At 41.4% G+C, this 25,131-nt stretch overlaps 1 protein-coding gene and 1 long non-coding RNA gene across 3 annotated transcripts in view; both read right to left on the reverse strand.

The window, feature by feature from the left end:
• ZNF385D (zinc finger protein 385D) overlaps window positions 1–25,131 on the reverse strand; it is a 938,617-nt gene that overhangs the window by 386,958 nt on the left and 526,528 nt on the right. The window lies entirely within an intron of this gene.
• Window positions 11,855–13,317, reverse strand: LOC145517805 (uncharacterized). Its single transcript, XR_014062346.1, has 3 exons — window positions 13,140–13,317; window positions 12,218–12,835; window positions 11,855–12,004 (listed from the first exon to the last, which is right to left on the reverse strand). It is a non-coding gene; the product is annotated as an uncharacterized LOC145517805 (long non-coding RNA).

The raw sequence follows: 25,131 nt of genomic DNA on the forward strand, positions 1-25,131 counted from the left end.
GCAGTGGAGTCCACGCAGAGCAGCTGCATCAGATGGTGACTTTCCTACTCAGGAGGCGGAAACACGCATTAAGAATGTGGTCCCGGAAGGGTCGTCTCGCTCCGTGTGAACCCCAGTCAAGTCACTTAACCCCTGAGCCTCTTGTATTAGGACAAAAATGCTCACCTACTCATTTGGCAGATGAAAAACATAAGGTTGACAAAATGCTTCGAAAGCCACAGACTTAAGCAAAGTCAAGTCTGCAAGGATTTATATGCAAGTGATGGCTGGGAAGCATTCCCCTAAGAAACAAGGAAGGGAGTAGGGCAGAGGAGGGGCAAGATTTAGGCGATGCTGACTCTGGGGGAGCTGGAGAGTGTTCCCTAGGTCAGGACGCCTCTCATCCCAGGCAAGATGGCAGACGGTCCTTGCTAAGGTCCCCACCACGGGCTGTAAATCCCTGGGTACTCCAGTTTACTGGGAGCCAACCAGCTCCAGGCACCTAGGACCTGTCCCGCAAAGCGAGTCCTAGATACAGGTGGCCTCTTAGAGACAAACCACCCAACCTGGGGGAGGGAGGGCGGTCTCCCTAAAGTAAAACGGATCTGCTAAGAGTGTCCACCATAAACGCCTTTCTCAGCATGCCATCTCCTTCCCAGACTTCCATTTTTTAGCAGTCTTCTAGAAAATTGTCTAGACAGCGTTGTTTTACCCTGTAGATATAGTCACTGCTATTTAAAATCAAGATGCTTTAATAAATGCAAACCGATTTTGGTTCCAAAACTCAGCATAAAGCTTAGAGATTCCATAACAAAATAGCCTTTCAAAATGTTTCCATTTTTGGCTGAAGTTTGCAATAAGGAAAAAATAATTTTCTTTAAACCTATATCAGACAGATGTGAAAACAATTTAGACAATGTCCACGTATGTTCTAGTACACGAAACATACATGTACTATCCCTGTCATAATTCAAGTGAAATGAAACTTGTCCAGACAAGCACATCAAGAAACAAAAGCATTCTTCTCAGTCGTCACCATCTTTTAGGCTTCCTGAAACTGAACACTTTCAAGAAGTTTTTTAATATCTCCATATGAGATAGAATTTGAAGGGAATCATTTATCCCAAGAGTCTTAGGAAATGAGCTAGTGGATGGGGAAAATGCTTTAATGGGTCCCTGTGGGTAATTAATCATCACTCATTTTGGAAGTGTGCTCAGCATCTGTGGCACTGTCATTTGAGGATGAGAAATTCAGTATTCTTCCGCCTCAATGCAGATATTGTCGAGTTCTGTGTAATTTCACCTCAGGTGTAGACAACGAAGGAGTTTTTGCTAGAAGTATCTCAACTCATCAAAAATCAAAGGTAGGGAATTTTATAAAGGCATAAATTATTTCCACTGAAAAACTAGCACTGTCACAGGACAAATGAAAATCCCTGCACATTTTTACCCAGAATAAAATGACTGGGATAGAATTATGACTAAACTAAAATGCTTGTACCATTTTATAGATGATCTTGTTTGCAAAGCAGAAATAGAGACACAGACGTAGAGAACAGACACGGAGGCCGAGGGGCTGGGAGTCCCTGGGAGTCCCTGGGAGCCCGGGACTGACGCGATGACACCGCGGACGAGCCAGACAGCTGAGGAGGGGCTGCTGCCCAGCTCAGGGAGCTCTGGCCGGTGCCCCGTGGTGGTCGGAGCGGGCAGGGGTCCAGAACAGAGCGGACGTGTGCGTGTGGGCTCCGCGGTGGTCGGAGCGGGCAGGGGTCCAGAACAGAGCGGACGTGTGCGTGTGGACTCCGCGGTGCTCGGAGCGGGCAGGGGTCCAGAACTGAGCGGACTTGTGCGTGTGGACGGCTGGGTCATTTCCTGTACAGCGGAAACTAAAACACCTTTGTAAAGCACCTGAGCTCCGATAGAAATTAATCTGAATAGAAAAAAAATGTTTGACATGATGGCCTTAGTAAACAGAGTAAGACTTTTTTATGTCGCACGCCTGATGCTGACAATTGTTGTCCTCCATGAGTTTTTTATTGTATTCTTACAGGATGATATGGAACTGCCACCTTGATTGGAAAAGGCTAAATCGACCTGTTTGCAAGCTGCAATTAAAATGAGCATACTCGTGGTGATGGTAGTTACCAGGGGAGAGGAAAGCGTTTAAGGAACCAATCAGGTGAAAAATTAAGTAAATTGATCACAAGAAAGTACTTAAATTTCTCCAGGGTGTGCAGAATGACTATGAGAAAGAGATGATTCAGAAACAGAGGGAGTGATACTTCTCTCTTTCATTCTTCAAGTCTGGCCCAGCCTGTGAAAAGCTCACGTGCCCCATCGGAAGACGGGTGTGAATTCCAGCTTCCCCTTCTGAGCTGTTCATCCTGGCACAATTCATTTCAGCATCTCTTGTCTTCGGATTCTTCCTAATTTACCTAACTTAAACTTTTAATTTTTATTTACATCACTTCTCTATACAGATGAGGAAACCGAGGATCAGAGAAACTAAGTACTTGGTCCAAGATGGTAAATGATGAAGGTGGATCCTGTTTCAACAAGAGTTTACATCAACTGTTTCCATTGTCTTATCCAATTTACTTCTATCACTTGATTATTAAAAAGAATGTGGCTTGGAAAGTCACTCTTAAGGCTGAACATTTAATAATTATCATAATTACTTCTTTAAGATATTAAAGTTCAAAATACAATAAGACTCTCTGGAAAATTCTAGATAGAGTGATGTCATCCACTATGGTAGCCACCAGTCACACATGGCTATTTCAATGTAAATAAATTCATTTTTTTAAAATGACAAACTCCTCACTTGCAAGAGTCATATTTCCAGTGCTCAAGAGCCACATATGGCTTCTGGCTGCCATATTGGAGAGAAGGAATAAAGATCATTTTCCTCATCACAGAAATTTCCATTGGATGTTGCAGGCTAGAGTCTAGATTCAAGGCTTCCACCATTGTATTTTATAGTCACTAATGTTTTATCTGTGTGTTTTTTTGTGTTACTCCTAGGCATGGTATTTTAGCTTACTCTCATAACCACAGATGACAGTGCTCATCTTTAAGCATTTTGTCAGGTTTGCAGCAACATAGAAAAAACACTGCAAAATAACAAATAAGCCTACTGGTTTGGAAACACAAATATTTTCTCTCATTATTTGAGAAGCCTGGAAGACTTGCTAAAATGCATACTCCAGGCAAGATGCTGCTTAGAGTCTTCTATAGACAAGACAAGAGAATAAGACACCAGATATTAAGACACTCAATAATTACTAGATTTTCCCACCTGTTGCTTCTTTTTTATACAAAGGGGGAAATACGTAGGCAAAGCAAGTGCCACTTTGGACAGAAGCAAACATGCGTCTCCCATTGACCCCTGGAGGTAGAGGGCAAAGACCTATCTGATGCTCATGAAGGTGGCTTGTGTCTCTAAGGGGTTTGAAGTTTCAAGCTGTTCAGAGGAGACTCTCCTCCGCATCTCTTGCTCGCTGGCCCACCTCTTCCCCTTCGCCGTGAATCATGTGGGAAACCAGTACACGTGCCGGTGACAGAAGAGCAGGGAGTCTGTTGGGTGGTGTTGAAAAATTTGGTGATTATCCAAATTAGAGTAAGTCAAATTAGGTGTGTGTGTGTGTGTGTGTGTGTGCGCGCGCGCGCCCCATGCATGTGCGTGCTCACAAGTGGGAGTGAGAGACAGGCAAGATTATGTGCTTAAGTGACGTATGTAAATCCATTGTCAATGTGGTGTAAATGCAGGTGTTTAGGTGTGGAATCTGGCCACTGCTGCTGCTGCTGCTGCTAAGTCGCTTCAGTTGTGTCCGACTCTGTGCGACCCCATAGACGGCAGCCCACCAGGCTCCACCATCCCTGGGATTCTCCAGGCAAGAACACTGGAGTGGGTTGCCATTTCCTTCTCCAATGCATGAAAGTGAAAAGTGAAGGTGAAGTCGCTCAGTCGTGTCTGACTCTTAGCGACCCCATGGACTGCAGCCTACCAGGCTCTTCTTTCCATGGGATTTTCCAGGCAAGAGTACTAGAGTGGGGTGCCATTGTGGACTCAAATACAAACCAGGCTCTAAAAGGTAGTGCTGCTGATTGTCAATGATTCATATTTGTAGATATAAAACCTACAAGTTAATCGCGTCCATTCAACCCAAGTCAAACAGCTGACTTGTGATTAGGAGAAATCACAAACGAACACCCCATGGCTCAGAGACTTGTCTCTGCCCGTGTGACCTAGCCCTGTGGCTCCCCTGGAATAAGCTGAGCCATCTTGGGCCACCCCACCTCTGACGTTTGGGTTCCTCCCTGCTACAAATTTCTGCAGAGTTGCCAGGCGTCCAGTACTGCTGACAAGACTGGATTCCTCTTTATCCTCGCTCATCTGTCAGTGGAGGTGCTGATGAGCAGGGAAATGGCCCATCACGCAGACGAAGGGAAAAACAGGCAGTGGCTCAGAGCGTGGGATCTCACTGAAGATGAAGCATTTTCCCTGGATAATTAGCATGTGGCGGAAATGCCTGCTGCGTGCTGCTACTATTTACCTCCCCTAGACCACAAGATGGGAATCAGAGAGACGTCACTTTCAATATGTTTTGGAAATCATAAAATATAATGCCTATAAATCGATAGCATTGAATGTACAACCTTACATGTACCCTTGATCTCATTTGCCCTGTGAAACTGATGTATCAGCCACACGGCAAAGCTTGTCTGTCTGTTACTCGGTGGGGCTTGCCTTCCTACCTTCCTTTATTCTCCCCTTCTCTTTCCTCCATCATTCCTTTTTCTTTGTTTGTTACACCCATCTAGACTCCTTTTGCATTTCCTGCCTAAAAAGAGGACCTGAGCACACAGGTGCCAGGAACACTCTTGCTGATACAGATCCAGCGCGGCTTCATCCGACCCTTGCTCACTCTTTCTAAAGTAGGATGAGAATCACCAGCAAGCCCCTCCAAGAATTCCAATTTACTAGAATTCACTTCCTCCATTAAATATAATACCACCACTTCATACTAGTTAATTAGGACTGGAAGAAATGATATGGGCCACAAAGAGGTAGTTTTATGGTTCATTGAGGTCATAATAAAAGTATGCGTGAAGCTAGTGCTATTTTTATAGGAGAATAGAGCTGTCATTCCAGAATCTCTTCCTCTAAACCACACACGCTTAATTTTTTATAGATTTTGTTGTCAGTGCAAAATCTATGTCATTTCACGGTAATGACAACTAATTTTCCAATTGACTCAAAAAAATGTGTTTTTATCTCCCTGTATTAGCGGCCTCCCCATCCTCACAGTCAGAAAACTTATCTGAGGCTTGTTTTTAAAAATGCAAACCCTGCAATCTTTCCCTTGACCTGAAATAAGACTCTCAAGGAGAGAAACCTTAGAATCTGCCTGTTCAGAACATCAGCAGTAATTCTCATAATAAGAGCCACGTTTGGAGATCATTCATTTATCTCCAGAACGGAAATGTCATTGCCCATGCGTGCTTCTTCTGAAATCAATGCCAATCTTCCTCCTGTTCTCCTGATGTGAATCTAACACATTCCATAGTCCACACTGTTGTGGGAAATCAGAAGAAAAAGAGAAAATGAAGGATTGAGCATAGTATTGGCCAATAAAAACATAATGCCAACCACATGCGTAATTTTCAAATTTGCAGAAGCCATATTTTAAAAACTGAAGGAATAGTTGAAATTAATTTTAACAGTATGGTTCATATAACTCAATATATCCAAAGCACTGTTGTTTTAAGACGTAAACAATAGAAAAATATTGAAATGCTTTGCATTCCTTTTAGAACAAAGTCTTACAGTCTAATTTACACCTGGTGCCTAGTTCTACTTGGACTTTTTAAGAGTTCGATGGTCACTGTGTTCAATGCTGGTTCAGAATATACAGGTTCATGACATGATGGGAGCAAACAATAATCCAAATTTATCCCACTCATGTACCTTGGAAAAACTCGCAGCGATCCGTGGGCGTTCTAATGACGATCTGACCGGCTAAGCTTAAACATAAAAAGACAGCAAGGAAGAGATGACAGAAACCGCGTGGTCAAGCCTTAGAGTTTCTTACAGATAGCATTTCATTGTCAGCACTTAAAACCTGTGCTGAGTTAATAAACAGAACAGAATGCATTCTAAATTTAACTAGCAGGTATTAGGTGTCAATTCCTTACCATGTCAATAACATGTGCGTGTTAAGTTGCTTTAGTCGTGACTCTTTGCAACCCCATGGACTGTAGCCCGCCAGGCTCCTCTGTGCATGGGATTCTCCAGGCAAGAATACTGAGTGGGTTGCCATGCCCTCCTCCGGGGATCTTCCCCACCCAGGGATCGAACCTGCATCTCTTATGTTTCCTGCATTGGCAGTTGTGTTCTTTACCACTGGCACCACCTGGGAAGCCCATCAATAACACATCACACTTAGGATATATTTACATAATTATTCAGTATTTGTGGGATGGAACCATGGGGAAAATGTTCCTTAGACTATTTCACTTTCTTCTTTTTTATATGTTTAACAAAATATCAGCTCTGTTTATGTTTTTCTGAAGTTTTTCAGAATGCCAGCATCTGTTTTTCGATGTCCTCTCTAAACACCTTGATTTCTGACAAGGCTCACTTCTGAGAAGGGTTTGTGGAAAGTCTTTGAGATGCTCTCACAGTTTTTACAACAGCTACTTACTCACATCCTCATATGTGATCCTAAAAGTGAGGTCCAGTTGAATTTCCCATAATTATTTTACTAAGATGAAGTACGAGTACAGACCAAGGGGAAATGTCAGTACCTGGATTTCAGAGTCAATGCATTTCCTTGATAATATGTGGAGACACATTTGTCCCTTGAGGTATGCGTATGCGTGCCTGCTCAGTCCTGTCTGACTCCTTGTGACCCCCATGGACTGTAGCCCACAAGGCTCCTCTGTCTGTGGGGTTCTCCAGGCAAGAATCTTAGAGTGGGTTGCCATTTCCTCCTCCAAGGGACCCTCTCGATCCACGGATGGAACCCCCATGTCTTTGGTCTCCTGCATCGGCAGAAGGATTCTTTTCCACTGTGCCACCTAGGAAGCCTTGCTCCTTGAGGCAGACAAAGTCAAAATAAGCATGAGGTGGTCACAGGTATCCTGTTTCTTACCCTATTTTTAGGATATAAGCTAAACTTACAGAAGAAAATTATTTCCTCGACATCTGTAATGTGCCAAAAGTTCAAATCCTATTTTCACATTAAATCTAACCTCACGTATAGCCAAATGTGTTTCAGAAGAGAATAGCTCAGTATTGATTTTATTTTTGCCTTTTCTCCCTGATATTACAATGAAGTGATCATGAGATAGGATGACAGAAGTTGGGTTAGGAAGGAAAGAACAAGAAGGATCTGTCAATCAAACATCTCTGCACAAGGTACAGTGGTAACCGTTTCTTTTGTTGTTGCATAGATGCGTTGTTGCATACGTGTGTTTCCTACTTTTTCTTATATGTCAAACACACACACAAACACACCTGTAATAATAAGGACAGACAGGCACACATCTCCTGAGGTCCTCATATGAAGGAAATTCAAGTAGTCCTATCAAACACAGGGGCACATGTTTGGACTAACTTTCCATTCTCTAGCCCTCCAGCTCCCTTTACAAATGGAAACACAGTGAAGTTGGGGTGTCAGATGTTTCCCAGCCCACCTGGAAGTTAGGGCTGCCTGTGTGACATCGTGACAATCAGTTAAGTGTAAGTGGAAGTTTCTGGTTGGGGCATCTAGTTGAGGCCCTTACCGTACAGAAGATCGACTCGGTTCATGACTTTTTCACTGTACTTTACGTTTCTTTTGTTGCTGAGACTGTTTAGTTGATGCCCAGAGATAAAGTATTAACAGCTCTTGATCATTGGATCAAATGTCTTAGGAGGGCATCTTGCCCCAAGGATGGAGAGGCACAAAACCAAGACAATCTGAAAGCCTACTGGCATCATGGATCATGGTTCCCATACCAGCTGAAATTGGTCCGTTTAGTAACTTGCCCTGGAAATCTGAGACAGTCTTAGAACACAGTGAAGAACTCTTCTGAACATAAGAGATATTAGCATTTTTTTCCAGAAGTAACAGGGAGCTCACTATCATCTTCTCTCCTCTATGACAGGCTTCTGCAGCTAGTTAAAAATAGGTCTTCTGGTTTCCTGCATTTTCTTGTCACTTGTTATGGACATTGGCTAGTGTCTTATTAACACAGGGCATGATGAAGTTATGGGTAGAAATCCATGATTAGGAAAAAGTTTTGGAAGGTTTGACCACGGGGACTAAAGCTGTTAATAGGGTCATCTTGACTTTGCTAAGTTTGGAGTCGAGAATACCAGAAAGTAGTTTGCTTTGACTCAGAATGTCTCCAAACACTGTCAGAAACTTCTGGCACTGTCCACAGACAGGAGCTGCATTGTGCTGATAAGAAATAGAAAGTAATTTCTTACATATAATATATAAACTCTTTAAATTGATTTTTAAATCTTCTCTTTCCAAATTGTCTGTTCCAGAGCTCAGCCTGATATTCTCATTGCCCAGAAAGTCAATCAGGATGGCCAGCGCATGCCAAGCACACAAGCTTGTCTCCCCTTGACTTATAAGAAAACATATGATCGCCCATCTGCTTCAGACGCAAAAGCTGTATCAGATGTTGGATTCCGCCAGGAAGACGAAAGCTGCTGTCAGTCATCAATTTTCACATACACTTTCTGAAGTGGGTTTTGCTACAACCTACTAGGTCTCTTTCCAAAGGAAATAATTCATCTAGATAATTTTTATAAGGGAGGGAAAATATTTGTAGAAAACCAAAAGTTTTAGAAATAAAGAACCAGTAAATAATTAAGAAATACAGTAAACACGTTAGGGAAACATAAAAAATTATGTAATTGAACATATTAACATATGTATTAATAAAATAGTATATGATATATGGAAACATATATAATTTATGAACACTTGAACATGCCAAAGATCAAAGATCAGCTAATGGCTGGATATTTTAATAGATTTATTTTAATGTGACTAGATTAATAGTAATGTGAGCTATATTTTACATATATGTATATACACATATACATGGAGTAGGAAATGACAACCTACGTCCGTATTCTTGCCTGGAAAATTCCACTGACAGGGGAATCTAGTGGGCTACATTTCATGAGGCTGTAAAGAGTCAGACGCGACTGAGACACAGAGAACACACACACACACACACACACACACACACACACATGTTATGTTACTCTCATATATGTGAGTAATTTATATTATGTACTCTTATACTTGTATTAATCTTTTAAAAATAACGTATACAATAACAGAATGCTATAAACCATGAAAACCATGATGATGTTTCTCAAGTAACTTACAGATAAAGGCAAGAAAAAGTTAAAGAGCTTCGTTTATTTATTAAGGAGCTTAGTTTTTTAACTTAGAAAAATAAAATGCTCATCTACTCACTCTGCTTGCATGTGAAATAAAAGTGACACAGTATAAACAAAGGTGTATTAGAATTATTTCAAATGCATGAAAAAAAAAAGTTGAGCACACTTTAAGGATTGAATTAAATAAATACAGGCAAACTTGTGTAAAACAAAAAAGCGGTTCCATAAAATCGCAGTCTCTGTACAAGAGGATCTGAGGCTTCAAACCCTGCGACCACGCCTGCCCTCCTCGGTCAAACCCCAGAAGCTAGGACCCCCGCTCCCTGTTCTGCGCTGGGGCCTCCGAGAAGGTGGGCAGTTGTGCACGAACCATCTCCGCCCTGTGCTAGAGACTGGCATCCATCACACGCACACACGCACACACGCTCCAAGCCCCCCCCACGCACAAGCACACGCAGACATGCCCCGCCCCCCCCACGCACACGCACACACGCCCCGGGCCCCACACACGCACACACACACACACGCACACGCACACACGCCCCGGGCCCCACACACGCACACACACACACACGCGCACACACGCCCCGGGCCCCACACACGCACACACACACATGGCCTGCCCCCCCCACGCACACACACGCCCCGGGCCCCCCCACACGCACACACGCCCCGCCCCCCCCCCCACGCACACACGCACACGCACACACGCCCCGGGCCCCCCCACGCACACACGCACACGCCCCGGGCACCCCCCCACGCACACACGCACACACACGCCCCGGGCCCCCCAGTGGCACACTCTTAGGAGAGCTTCCTGGCTGACCGTCTCTGCCCTGCAGTAACCCAAGCAAATACTTCCCCGGCCCTTTGTCAGCGCTGGGGCGACACAGACCGTCCTGGGGGGCTCATCCACTGCTCCTCCCCTGCCGACAGTAAGGACAGCGAGGGGGCAAGTCACTGACTCTCCCAGCTCGCCAGCGGGGAAGGATGATGCATCCGGAGCATCTGGATGAAGCAAGGCTTTAAGTCAGCGTGAGAAGCCCCAGGGCACACCTTGGAGCCGCTCCTGTGGGAAACCAAGCAGAACCAAAACAGTACAAGCCTGGAGACCTGAACACTGCTGGCTCTCAGACCAGCCGCTGGCGAGCACACAAGCAGAGAGGCTAAAATAAACAGTACTTCAAAGGCTTTTAAATGAAATATCTGTTTGAACTACAGCCCACAAAGACACGTATTCTAAACTTCAAGAGGGTGTTGCCATGCTGCAATAGATGACTTAAATAGAAACCAGAGTCTCATAACCTAAAATGTCCAGGATACGATGAGAAATTGCTCATCATCTCTAGAACTAGGAAAATCTCAACTGGGGTGAGGAATGAGCATCAGAAGAGGCCAAGTGCCATGATGACTCACACACTGGAATTCTCTGATGAAGACCTTAAAGCAGCTATCATAAAATGCTCCAGCAAGCTATTACAAATGCTCATGGAGGAAAAAAAAAAATCTCAGCAAAGGAAAAGTAATTGAAATTCAGGAACATTTCAATAATAAACAAAGAGCAACAGAGACAGTAAATATCTGGGTAAATACAAAAACTGTTCTTACTTTAAATTTAAAAATTACTTTTGATGATTAAAATCAAAGATTATAATACTGTCTGATGTGGTTTGCACTGCATGTACAAGTAATATTTAAGGCAATTTTGTTATAAAGGTGGAAGTGGGAGAGAGGCCTCAAGACGGGTAAGGTGGTTACATTCACGTTGATGTGATAACTTATTGAAACAAGATCATACACTGTGATAACTTGGAAATGTATGTAACCTCTAGAGCAACCACTAAAACCACTGTGAAGATATACATTCAAAAACACTGAAGACAGGTTAAGACTGAATACGAAAATATTAACAAGGAGGCAAAGAAGGACAGAAGAGAAAACACAAAGGGAATAAACAGGAAACCAACAGACACCCAGAACAGAGCTACAAGCAGGAAGGAAATTAACTTACAGTAAAAAAGAAAAGCTTCTGAAATAAAATATCTAGGCACAGATTCATACATTATTCACTGGAGGATTCTCCCAAGCATATCAGGAAGAACTAACTCCATTTTACAAATTCTCTTCCAACAGATAGAAGAGAAGGGAACGTTTCTCAGTTCATTTTATGAGACCAGCATGGTCCTGATACCAAAACTGACAAAGACAACACACACACACACACACACAAATACAGACCGATCTCCTCCACGAACATGAAAGGAAAACCATCAACAAAAAACTGGCAAATTCAGCAATATATGCAAATAAAAACACACCATGATGAAGTAGAATTTATAGCAGGAATGCAAGTCAGGAACAATATTTACAAATCAATTAATCTAAAGATGAAAATGACACAATTGTATCAACTGATGTGGAAAAAGGACTTGTTATTCATGATGAAAAGAAAGATGCTACTTTTAGTTTTTAAAAGCCTGTATACTGTATTTATGCATATATACATACTGCTGCTGCTGCTGCTGCTAAGTCATTTCAGTCGTGTCCGACTCTGTGCGACCCCATAGACGGCAGCCCACCAGCCTCCACTACACTCACACAAATATGTATCTACATTAAATAATGAAAATGTATATGAGAACTAAAGAAATCGCTTACCTATGGGGAAGAAATGGAACACGGTGGAGAGAAGAGAGATTAAAGCTGGATTATCGGAATTATCCTTGTTTACAAATTTGGTTTTGCATCCATATAAATGTTTTACATATTTATCAAACAGAATGAATCAAAGGAAACTAGCTATATGTTAAGTTGGACACTTACCTATGCTAATAAGATTTATCTCTGTGAGTTTAAACAAAGGGCTTTGAGGACACATATCTGGTGAATATATTCAAAGGATCTATTTGCCACTTCTGCTGTATAATCATAAGGGATTATATTTAGGTTATATCTGAATAGCCTAGTGGTTTTCCCTACTTTCTTCAATTTGAGCCTGAATTTTGCACTAAGGAGCTGATGATCTGAGCCACAATCAGCTCCTGGTCTTGTTTTTGCTGACTGTATAGAGCTTCTCCATCTTCGGCTGCAAAGAATATAAACAATCTGATTTTGGTATTGACCATCTGGTGATGTCCATGTGTAGAGTCATCTCTGTGTTGTTGAAAGAAGGTGTTTGCTATGACCAGTGCCTTCTCTTGGCACTACTCCGTTGGCCTTTACCCTGCTTCATTCTGTGCTCCTAGGTCAAGCTTGCTTGTCACTCCATGTATCTCTTGACTTCCTACTTCTGCATTCTATTCCCCTATGATGAAAATAACGTCTTTTTTTGGTGTTACTTCTAGGAGGTCTTGTAGGTCTTCATAGATCATTCACCTTCAGCTTCTTCAGCATGAGTGGTTTAGGCATAGACTTGGATTACTGTGATATTGAATGGTTTGCCTTGGGAAAGAACCAAGATCATTCTGTCATTTTTGAGATTGCAACCAACTACTGCATTTCAGATGCTTTTGTTGACTATGATGGCTACTCCATTTCTTCTAAGGGATTCTTTCCCACAGTAGTAGATATAATGGTCATCTGAGTTAAATTTTACCATTCCCATCCACGTTAGTTCACCTATTCTTAAAATGTCAATGCTCACTTTTGCCATCTCTTTAACCACTTCCAATTTGCCTTGATTCATGGACCTAACATTCCAGGTTCCTATGCATCAGTGTTCTTTACAGAATGGGACTTTACTTACATCACCAGTCACATCCACCACTTGGCATCATTTCTGCTTTGGCTCAACCTTGTCATTTTTTCTGGAGCTATTTCTCTGCTCTTCTGCAGTAGCATATAGGACGTCTACTGACCTGAGTGTTCATCTTTCAGTGTCGTATCTTTTTGTCTTTTCATACTGCTCATGGGGTTCTCAGGTCAAGGATGCTGAAGTGGTTGCCACTCCCTTCTCCAGGGAACCACGTTTTGTCACAACTCTCCACTATGACCCGTCCGTCTTTGGTGACCCTTACAGAGCATGGCTCAGAGTTTCATTGAGTTAGACAAGACTGTGATCCATATGATCATTTTGGTTAGTTTTCTGTGATAGTGGTTTTCATTCTCTCTGCCCTCTGATGGATGAGGATAAGAGGCTTGTGCAAGCTTTCTGGTGGGAGAGACTGAAGGTTGGACCATAAAGAATCTGAGTGACGAAGAATTGATGCTTTCGAATTGTGGTCCTGAAGAAGACTCTTGAGGGTCCCTTGGACTACAGGGAGATCCAACCAGTTAATCCTAAAGGAAATCAACCCTGAATATTCATTGGAAGGACTGATGCTGCAGTTTAAGCTCTAATACTTTGGCTACCTGATGTGAAGTCAACTCACTAGAAAAGACCCTGATGCTGGGAAAGATTGAAGGCAGGAGGAGAAGGGAGAGACAGAGAATAAGATGTTTGGAAGACATCTTAAATTCCATGGACATGAGTTTGAGAAAACTCCAGGACATGGTGAAGGATAGGGAAGCCTGGCATGCTGCAGTCCATGGGGTCCATCTCATTTCTGTCATCCCCTTCTCCTCCCATCTTCAATCTTTCCCAGCATCAGGGTTTTCCAATGATTTGGTTCTTCACATCAGGTGGCCAAAGTATTGAAGCTTTAGCTTCAGCAACAGTCCTTTCAATGAATATTCTAGGTTGACTTCCTTTACCACTGACTGGTTAGACCTCCTTGCCATCCAAGGGAGTCTCAAGAGTCTTCTCCAGCACCACAGTTCAGAAGCATCAGTTCTTCGGTGCTCACCCTTCTTTATGGTTGAACTTTTACATTCATATACGATACTGGAAAATTCATAGCGTTGACTATATGGACATTTGTTGGCAAAATGAAGTCTCTTCTTTTTTATATGTTGCCTAAATTTGTCATAGCTTTCCTCCCAAGGAGCAAGCTTCTTGAATTTGATGACTGCAGTCACTGTCCACAGTGATATTGGAGCCCAAGAAATAAAATCCGTCACTACTTCCACAGATTGCTAATATATGGCACTAATTAATTACTCTGAACACTGATAAAGGAAAGGAGATTGGGACTGACATATACACACTACTAACACTATGTATATAATAGATAGGGCTTCCCTGGTGGCTCAGTTTGTAAATAATCTGACTGCAATGGAGGAGGCCTGTGTTCAATCCCCGGGTCAGGTTGATCCCCTGGAGAAGGGCATGGCTACCCGCTCCAGTATTCTTGCCTGGAGAATGCCATGGACAGAGGAGCCTGGTGGGCTACAGTCCATGGGGTCACCCAGGGTCAGACACCCTGAGAGACACACGCAGACACACGCAGACGCACGTAGACACACGCAGACACACACAGACACACGTAGACACACGCAGACACGCAGACACAGGCAGACACGCAGACACACGCAGACACACGCAGACACACGCAGACACATGCAGACACGCAGACACACACAGACGCACGTAGACACACGCAGACACACGCCTCTCACGGATGACTGAGGAGAGCCCGCTCTAGAGCACGGGGACTCTGCTTGGTGCTCTGCGGTGACCCGAATGGGAAGGAAATCCAAAAACGATGAGGGATGAGTGTATTCTGCCTTTGTGTGTAAACTACACTGCAGGAAACCAAGCAATTGATAAGGAACGGTACCTCTTAATCAAGGAATTCCAGCTAATTGACGCAGAAAGAAAGAATATTACCTTCTTGCAAGCTTTAATGAAATTATTTACAGAGACAATGATCAATTTTTCCCAAATTACCTAGAAAAAGATTGACTGATGATGAAATGTATGATGAATGGATTAGAATGAAAAAAAAACTAAACCCACTGATCAATTTTAACATGACAGAAAAAGAGATAATGAAATATTTTATACCTTCTGATAGAATGCAGTAGAAAGTACACAGAAGCACCTACAAAATATTTTGGCCAAAAAAAAAAAAGTCGTAAACCTCATCAACTCTATAGCTATAAGTACTAATTTAAAAGACACACAGACCACAGAGGAACAAATTAAAAGCCACCAAAGGATTGTAATCACTCAATCTGTACACATAAAAATAACCTCATTCCTGTAATTAAAAAAAAAAAAAAGAAACTCTTATAGATAAAAGAGACCTATTAACTAAATGCTATGTTTTGGTCTTGTTTGAAACTTCATTTAAATAATCAATTGTCAAAATATATTAATTGGATAATTGCAGGAAATTTGAACACTAACTGGATATTTGATGGCATTAAGGGATTATTTTTATATTTAAGTGTGATCATGATAAGGCATCATTTTTTAAATAAAGATACATTATCACTTAGTTATATTTTGCATTTTTTCTAGACTAAAAATGTAATACATAGTAGTTGCTTGAAACAATTCCTTAGGGCATGTGCGACAGCGATATGACCGCTATCAGGACATGTATCATGCTGGGGGAGCTGGGAAAGAGCATTTGTTATACTATCTCCTCTTTCTGGGTGTAGTTTTTAAGATTCTATATTAACAGAAAAAGCCATATCAGGTGGAAGAAAATGCCAGAAGGAAGGAGGGAGATTAAAGATGGAGTAATGGACACAGAGACTGAGAACAAGGGGATGGACCTAAACCAACATGAAATGAAATGATGACAAAATCTATGTCTCACATTAAAAACAAGAGAGAACTGAGGTTACGGTAGAGAACTGCACATAAGCTATCAGAAGCTGATTGTCATTAATAAATTCTAAGGGGCTTATGTTTATCTGGAATGAAAATAATATAAGTGTATACTTGGTTATAATAAATACAGCTTCCCCAGTGGCTCAGTGGTAAAGAATCTGCCTGCAGTGCAGGAAAGGCAGAAGATGCAGGTTTGATCCCTGGGTCGGGAAGACCCCCGGGAGGAAGAAATGGCAACTGCCTCCAGTGTTCTTGCCTGGAGAATCCCAGGGACAGAGGAGCCTGGCGGGCCCCAGGCCACGGGGTCGTAGGGAGTCGGACACGACTGAGCAACTGAGCACGCAGCAGGCACGTGGTAAATATGCTGTCAGACTGTTTTCAAGTAACCACGAAAAAGGGTAGAAATAAAATAGAGAAAAATGAGCTAGAAAAAGGCAAAAAGAACAGAAACAAAAGAAGCGCAATAAATAAAAAGGACATGGATGAGATGTTAGAAATTAATTCAAAATCAATAACCTCAATCAATGAAGATAGAGCAAATTCTAGAATTAAAAGACAAAGATTGTCAGACAAGACTGGAAAATGAAAGAGTTATATGCTTTTCAACAGAAACTTAAACCTAAGACAAGATAATACAATAAGTCTGAAAGTAAAATGATGGTAAAATAAATATGAGCCAAATACTAAATATAAAGAAAATCCGCTGCTCTTATAAAAATATAAGAAAAATTATGCTACACAAAAATATTAATAGACAGTAAAACATACTACACAAATGCAGACAATTTCCCAGGAAGAAACAAGTCAGATAACATAAAATATAAAATTAGAGTTAGAAATCAAAATTTGAAACAAATACAAGAGACTAATGAATCACCATAACACAGAACTATGTTATATAAATGTACCTTTTAGTAATAGTAGGTTAAACATATAAAATTTTTTACATATAAAATTTTATATGTTTAATATAAAACATAAATATAAAGATATCAAACATTTTAATACATCCAATATTAAACATATAAAACAGAGTCTTTTTTACTGGTAAAAAAACAGAATGTGTGAGTAACATATTTAATATGCTTAATGAAATGGACATATATAAAACTATTTACAAACTGTAGCATATACATTCTCTCCAACCACAGTATAAACAAACAGTATTAGGGATGACTCAAAAATTTAAAACCTCAATAAACTGACAACAATGAACTAAATTGAAACAGTCATTTAAAATGTTTAAATGGGCACAGATGGTTTCTCAAAAATGTTTACAAACTTCAATAAGTAGATAATTGCTATCTTGTATAAATTCTACTTTTACATAACATTTTACAGGGAAAAATTATAAGTAATTTTATGAGACAAGGATAGTAGAAGGTATTTGTACTACAGGGCAGTGAGTCATAAGCTTAGATGAAAAAAATCTTCAACAAGGAGGGTACTTAAAATTGAAAACTATGATAAATAAGTTGGTTTTATGTCAAAAGAGCAAGATTAGTTCAAGTGAAAAATTCATGTTCATTCTAATACTGAAAAATTATTAAGCATTTGACAATTTTTAAGTACACTTTCATGAAAAAAACCTTCAACCTACTAAAATCTGAAGGAAGCTCTTTCTAACAATAAAAAGTATTTAAAAATCTACATCAAACATCATACTTAGTAACAAAATGCAAAACACATTCACTTTAAAAGCAGAAATAATAATGCTGATAAGCCCAATGGAAAATTTGGCAGAAGATTCAAATGAGCATCCCAGAGAGGAAAAAACAAAATTATTATCAGGTTGTGTGCAAAGCTGTTCTTCTTCACGGGTGATCAGTAAGAGAAAAAGGAAAGTCAAAGTGTTAGTCGCTTGGTCCTGCCTGGTTCTTTGCAACTGCATGGACTGCAGCCCACCAGGCTCCTCTGTCCATGGGATTCTCCAGGCAAGAGCACTGGAGTGGGCTGCCATGCCCTCCTCCTGGGGATATTCTCAACCCAGGGATCAAACCCCAGTTTCCTGCATTGCAGGTGGAGTCTTGACTGTCTTAGCCACCAGGGAAGCCCTTGGTAAGCAGGAAAATGCAAATTCAAATTTCAAAGAGATGTCACTACATGCTCACTAGGTGGCCAAAATTTAAAAGTTGGCTAAACAAAAGTTTCTGTGAATTGAGGGCCACCCTCATACTTTGCTGGTGGGCTTGTACATTTGTACGATCATTTTTTCAAAACAATGTGTCATTACCTAGAAAAGTGAAAGAAGTGTGTATCCTATAACCCAGTGATGCTATTCCTAGGTATATCATCTACAGAAACTTGTGCAAAGGTACAAAAGACGACTAGTGTAAGAAAATTGACAGTGGCATTATTAACAGAGCAAACTCTGGAAACAAGTCAAAGGTATGTAAAATGGCTTAATGGATTGCAGTGCATGCGTAGATCCGAAAAAGGCAAGAAAGGGAGGAAGCCACGGTGACCTACATCGACATGCATGAGTCTCAAAAACACAGCATTGAGGGGGAAAAGCAGTGACAGAAGAATGCTCGAAGAATCCTGCGTGTGCATAAAGACGAAAAGCAGGCAAAAACTGCAGAAAGTGTTGTTTAGAGATACTCCAGCGTTCTTGCCTGGAGAATCCCAGGGACTGGGGAGCCTGGTGGGCTGCCGTCTATGGGGTCGCACAGAGTCGGACACGACTGACGCGACTTAGCAGCAGCAGCAGCCTATGTTATAAAGACGTAAACAAAGGGAATGAAGTGGGTCACTCCAGTTCAGGCTTGCAGTTACCTGGGCAGTGAGCACGAGGAGGAGTTTGCAGTCAAAGAGGGTAACTCAGGAGACTTCAAAGCGACTGTGATGTTCCTCCTTTCCAAGCTGCAGTGGATACACGGGTGTGCTTTTCATTGTCACACAGCAACCATAGATTATGTGTATTTGGGGGCATTAATGGCATCTTGCATAAAAACCTTCCAACACTGTATAATTAGGGAGCAGGAAAAATTCAAATATCCTAATTTATGTGGTTGCTTATTCATGCCAAATCTGACGTTATACAATGAGTAACATACCACTTGGGGCAACTTCAGACTTAAATCGTTGCAGCCAAATTTTCACCATGACACTTCTTTGGGTGATGGAAATTCTTATTTGTACCACAATCATTGATGTATTCAACTTGCATTCATGACCTGTCCACCACCTACACCCTCCGAAATCCACACACTATGTATATATAGCATATAAACACATTTTGTTTTAATTCACTTCTCTTTTAGTCAGACATTACAGGCTCTCTCCTGGGATGCAGTCAAGCGTTTCTATGTTCAGATGAATTTTCTGCCCCAAGGAGATAATTTTGCACACAGTCAATAGCAATATCCCAGAAAACTCAATGAGTGAAACAAAATTCAATAGCAATGTCAGAGCAGAAAAACCCTTAACCACAGAGGGTGTGTTTTCTAAAGAACACACCAGTAAAGGCAAATGGAGCACAGAATACCAACATAAGACCCAAGCTGATGGGGCCACATTTATCAGGTAAGTTTGCAATAGGAAAAAAAAAAAAATCATTCTGCCTCTGTAACTCCCAAGGGGTCTCTTCTTCTTCAGTTTTAAAAACTCAGTTTATGATCGTGGATCACACAGACCTGTGCATCAAACATGAAGTGAAGTTGTCACTTTATTGAGAAACCATTTGATTGTTATGTCACTTAACGACGCATGGAAGCAAGACACAGTTGCAAAGAAAAGCATGTTGGGTACAGACTGAGTTAGTCATGCTAAACGGTGCATTTCTGTCTGTTCCCCACATACAGAACGGTCATCTGTGCAAACCTAAAACTCAAAGGAGGTGACAGAAGGTGACTACTTAAAACACGAGTTGTTTCAAGATTCATTACATCACAGTACAGAGCATCACCTGAGGCCCCAGAACTTCTGAGCAAAACAGCAAGGGCTCACCCCTCACATGGTTTGAATTAACTTCATATTTCAAATAAAATATCTATGAGAATTGTATTAAAAAGACTATAGAGCAGTGGTGTTTTATGGAAAAAAAACATGCATTTGTCTATACGCATGAGTAAGAATATGTATAGCTATGAAAATCCTTAGTACACAAAATCAATAAAAAACAAAATTGTGCTCTTCAAGCCAAAGCTCACACACACATCCCTGTATGTGTGTATATGCGTGTGCTGCTGCTATTGTTTAGTCGCTCAGTCGTGTCTGACTCTTTGCAACCCCATGGACTGTAGCCCTCCAGGCTCCTCTGTCCATGGGATTCTCCAGGCAAGAACACTGGAGTGGGTTGCCATTCCCTTCTCCAGGGGTCTTCTTGAGCCGGGGATTGAACCCACATCTCCTTCACTGGCAGGTGGACATGCACACAAACACACCTTCATATACACATATGTATATATATGTGCCTCACCTGGTCCTATATCATATATATATACATGTATACACACACACACACACACACACATATATGTTTTTCTGTAACAGGTTATGGACATCCGAATGAACTTTTTGGCCAACCCTATATAACTACCTATCGTTCTATATTCCATCTGTATAACTACATACACGTATAGTTATGTAGTTATATATATATACCTGGATCGTCCTTTAGGGACTTGAGACAGGCAGTATATGTATGACTGATTAGCACTGTCGTACGGCCGAAACCAACACTACATTATAAAGCAATTATCCTCCAATCAGAAACAAACAAACAGCTTCAGAGAGTGGTAGTAAGACTGAATAAGAACTTAAACGAACCGGAAATGATTCCGCTCAGTGGTTGTCGCCAAAGCTGATGCTCCAATATGTGAAAAATATTAGCAACAGATGAAAATGGAGCAATTTAATATCTTAAGAAATAATTTTGAGAATCTAAGGAAAAACTAGAAAATTTTCTAAAATTGACAACTGAGACTCGCTGACTTTTTCCACTCTAAGGAAGTGGCAGGGAAGTGACCTTTCTGTACCATAATGCTGATGGTAACTATAATATGGTAATGTGGCATTTCAAACAAAATTACTTCCATTGACAATGTTATGTATAAGTTCTTTTTAGGAAATTAATATATTCATATTTTTATGGTGCTAACAGACTTTCCTATATCATTTAAATATTGATTCAACAGTCTATATGAGATTTTTTTCACAGTTTGTAATGAACAGTACCACCTAGGTCATCCATAAAGACATATTTTGCTTCTAATATTGACATATTTCCCCCTGCCTATATGTGACGAACGCATGTTGTTCAGTTTCTCTGTTGTGTCTGACTCACGTGGACGGCAGCACGCCAGTCTTCCCTGTTCTTTCATGATAAATGCATACATCGGTGCAAACAAGAAAAAGAACGGGACAATTTCTTTTTACTAGAAAGTCAAGAGAAACTTAAGGGAAACTCAACAGAGCTCCATGAAGCTTACATCAAACTCCTTTCTTACCTATAGCATGTGTTGCCAGAACTAGTTTGCCACCTGAATACATACTACTTTGTACTCTTCTCAAATTATTTCTAGTATTTCTGGTTCGTCTCCCTGTATCAGTCAAATTGCTTTTGTGAAACTAAAATTGGCTAAACATTTTATATTGTTTGAAAATAATAAAAGGTATTAGCGTTAGGTTGTCCGAGGTTTCTCTCAGTGGCTTACTAACCTCATGAAAGATCCGAATTCTTTATTTCCCTATGCATCCCCCAGTTCATTAGCACTATCTTTGTTATTTGATCGCTCAGTCGTGTCCAACTCTTTGTGACCCCATGGACTGCAGCACGCCAGGCTTCCCTGTCCATCAACAACTCCTGGGGCTTACTCAAACTCTTGTCCATCGAATCAGTGATGCCATCCAACCGTCTTAACCTCTGTCATCCCCTTCTCCTCCTGCCTTTAATCTTTCCCAGAATCAGGGTCTTTTCCAATGAGTCAGTTCTTCCCAACAGGAGGCCAAAGTATTGGAGTTTCAGCTTCAGCATCAGTCCTTCCAAGGAATATTCAGGACTGATCTCTTTTAGGATAGACTGGTTTGATCTCCTTGCAGTCCAAGGGACTCTCAAGAGTCTTCTCCAACACCACAGCTCAAAAACATCCATTCTTTGGTGCTCAGCTTTCTTTATGGTCCAACTCTCACATCCATACATAACTACTGGAAAAACCATAGCTTTGGCTATACAGATCATTGTCAGCAAAGTAATGTCTCTGCTTTTTCATACAATGTCTAGTTTTGTTATAACTTTTCTTCCAAGGACAAGCGTTTTTTTAGTTTCATGGCTGCACTCACTGTCTGCAGTGATTTTGGAGCTCAAGAAAATAGTCTGCCACTGTTTCCATTGTTTCCCCTTCTATTTGCCATGAAGTGATGGGACCACATACCATGATCTTAGTTTTAAGATCAATTGAGTTTTAGGGCAGTTTTTTCACTCTCCTCTTTCACCTTCACAAAGAGGCTTTTTAGTTCCTCTTCATTTTCTGCCATAAGGGTTCTGTCATCTGCATATCTGAGATTATTGATATTTCTCCCAACAATATTGATTCCAGCTTGTGCTTCATCCAGCCCGACATTTTGCATGATGTACTCTGCATATAAGTTAAATAAGCAGGGTGACAATATGCAGCCTTGACGTACTCCTTTCCCAATTTTGAACCAGTCCATTGTTCCACGTCTGGTTCTAACTGTTGCTTCCTGACCTGCACGCAGGTTTCACAGGAGGCGGGTCAGGTGGTCCAATGCAGCATAGAGGGTGTGGGTTTGATCCTCGGTGGGGGAACCAAGCTCCTACATGCCAGGCACTGTGGCTAAGTAATTTTTATAAAAGTTTGCTTATATCTCACGGGGGCATCTCCTGTGGCTTAGCTGGTAAAGAATCTGCCCGCAATGCAGGAGACCTGGGTTTGACCCCTGGGTTTGGAAGATTCCCTGGAGATGGGAAAGACTACCCACTCCAGTATCCTGGCCTGGAAATTCCATGAACTGTATAGTCCATGGGGTCGCAAAGAGTCGGACACGACTGAGCGATTTTCACTTTCACTTTATGTCTCAAGATGCCACATGCTACATTAGACCAGTAAAATCACTTGTTGGACTGAATCCATGTAAATAGTTTCTATTTCATTCAGAGTTCATAGAGAAAGGGGATCAGTGATCACACCCACAGCCTCTTTATATTATTATATTAGAGTGCCTCTGTTTTGAAGTATTTTTTGGATTCAGAAGGAGGACAGATTACAAAAAGATGAATTCTCCCAGGAGTTAAAACTCTAGAAAAGAAGTCTTTGAAATGTGCTTGGCATTTGGCTCTTCATTCAAATGCAATTTCTGATGCTTTTGAAGTTTGCCTTTCCCTAGTTGAATATTTGGTGCAGGAAGGAAACACACTGCATTTGTAGTATGTGTTTCTCTAATATTCAGAGAGCTTTAGTAAAGGGCTCAGCATTAATCTTCAGCTTATTTACCTGGGTAAATGCCATTATGAGTCAGTCGTATTGGATATTAACAGTAACCTGACTTACAGTTTATGCATTTCCTTCTGATTACATTTCTGCTTTCCTGTACTTAGAAATAAGCCCATGGGGATATCATGTCAAGAAACTAATCAGAAACATAATGGACACCATGTATTTCCCAAAGGGACGACTCCATGCATAGCAGTGTTGGTTATGAAATTTAAAACCTAGAGCCATATTCCTGACACAACTGTTGCCTCTGTCAAAATGTTCACATGTGCTGAAAGTCTGTTCCCTTAGAGTCACATATATCCATCCTGTACATGCTAATCTCTGTGGGTCAGTTCCAAGGAGTCAGGTAAGTGTTCATAAGCAGCTCGCAGTAGAACTTGAAGTTGTCAGGGGTCATAATTTAAATGTCTTCTGAATGATACAATCAGCATATCATTTACTATGTTTGGTTGCCCCACCAAGAGAAATAACCAAAAGAGAATGGGGAGGGGGACAGTTGCTGTTTTTAAAACAACTGGAGCCTGAAACCATAATCTTATTGTCCACGGTCTAAATGACTTTGGCACTCACATCTGCCCACAGGGAATTTCAGCATGTAGTCTACCATTTGTGTGTTCCACAAATATTTATTGACTATTTGTTATGTGTTAGGCAGGTATGGACAGGGTAGATTCAGCATGGGGCAAAGCAAACATGTGCATTAGTTTCACGTTGCTGCCCTAGAAAAGAAGCACAACAATACATATTTGTTATCTTACAGTCATGAAAGTCAGAAGTCTGAAGTTAGCCTCACCGGACGAAACTCAAGGAGCTCTCGAGGTGAGCCTTTCTGCAGACAGGAGGGGGGTTCAGTCTCCTTGCCTTCGGGGGCTCCCAGGGGCCACGTGCTCAGGGAATCAGCTCTTCGTGTCTTTCTCCATTTGCCAAGCCCATCACTCCAACCACCCGTTCTCTCTTCCAACTCCTCTTTGTGACTCTGGCCCTCCTGTCTCCCTCTTACACGGGCTCTTGTAATTATACTGGGTCCATCTGGATAATCCAGAGAACTGTTCGCATCTCAAGATCCTAACTTAATCATGGCTTCAAAGGCTCCTTTGCCATGTAAGGAAACATATTTACGTTTCTGAGGACTAGGATGCTGACGTCTTTGGGTCACTATGTCTCCCACACCGGGTACCTGCTCTAAAGAAGCTTACCATCTAAGAGGAAGCCAGTAAATATGAAACGAAGTCAAGAAACTGCATAATTTCAGAATGAATATGTACTATGAAAAACTGGAAAGGGTGGCAGGAAAGCGAGTAATTGGTATGGAGGAAGTGGCTGTTTTATCTGAGACAGTCAGAGGAAGCCTCTGAGATAGGACACTTCAGAGCTAAGTGATGAGAGGGAAAGAAAAGAACTTTCCAGGTGTAAGAGACAGCAAGTGCAAAGCCCAGCATTAGTGACAAGCTCGGGTGTTTCAGGACAGAAGAGAGTCATAGGGGTTGCAGGAAGGCTCTGCCCTGACCAGATAGATCCCCGCAGGTCACACTGAAAAGCTTGACTTTGATTCATATCAGAAGAAAAAGCGAAGCGGAATGGTAATCAAGGGGAAGGCATGACACAGCTTATGCTTTGAG

This window comes from Giraffa tippelskirchi, chromosome 8 (genome assembly GCF_054371585.1).
Source record: "Giraffa tippelskirchi isolate mGirTip1 chromosome 8, T2T-mGirTip1v1.2.pri, whole genome shotgun sequence".
Taxonomy (NCBI): Eukaryota; Metazoa; Chordata; class Mammalia; order Artiodactyla; family Giraffidae; genus Giraffa; species Giraffa tippelskirchi.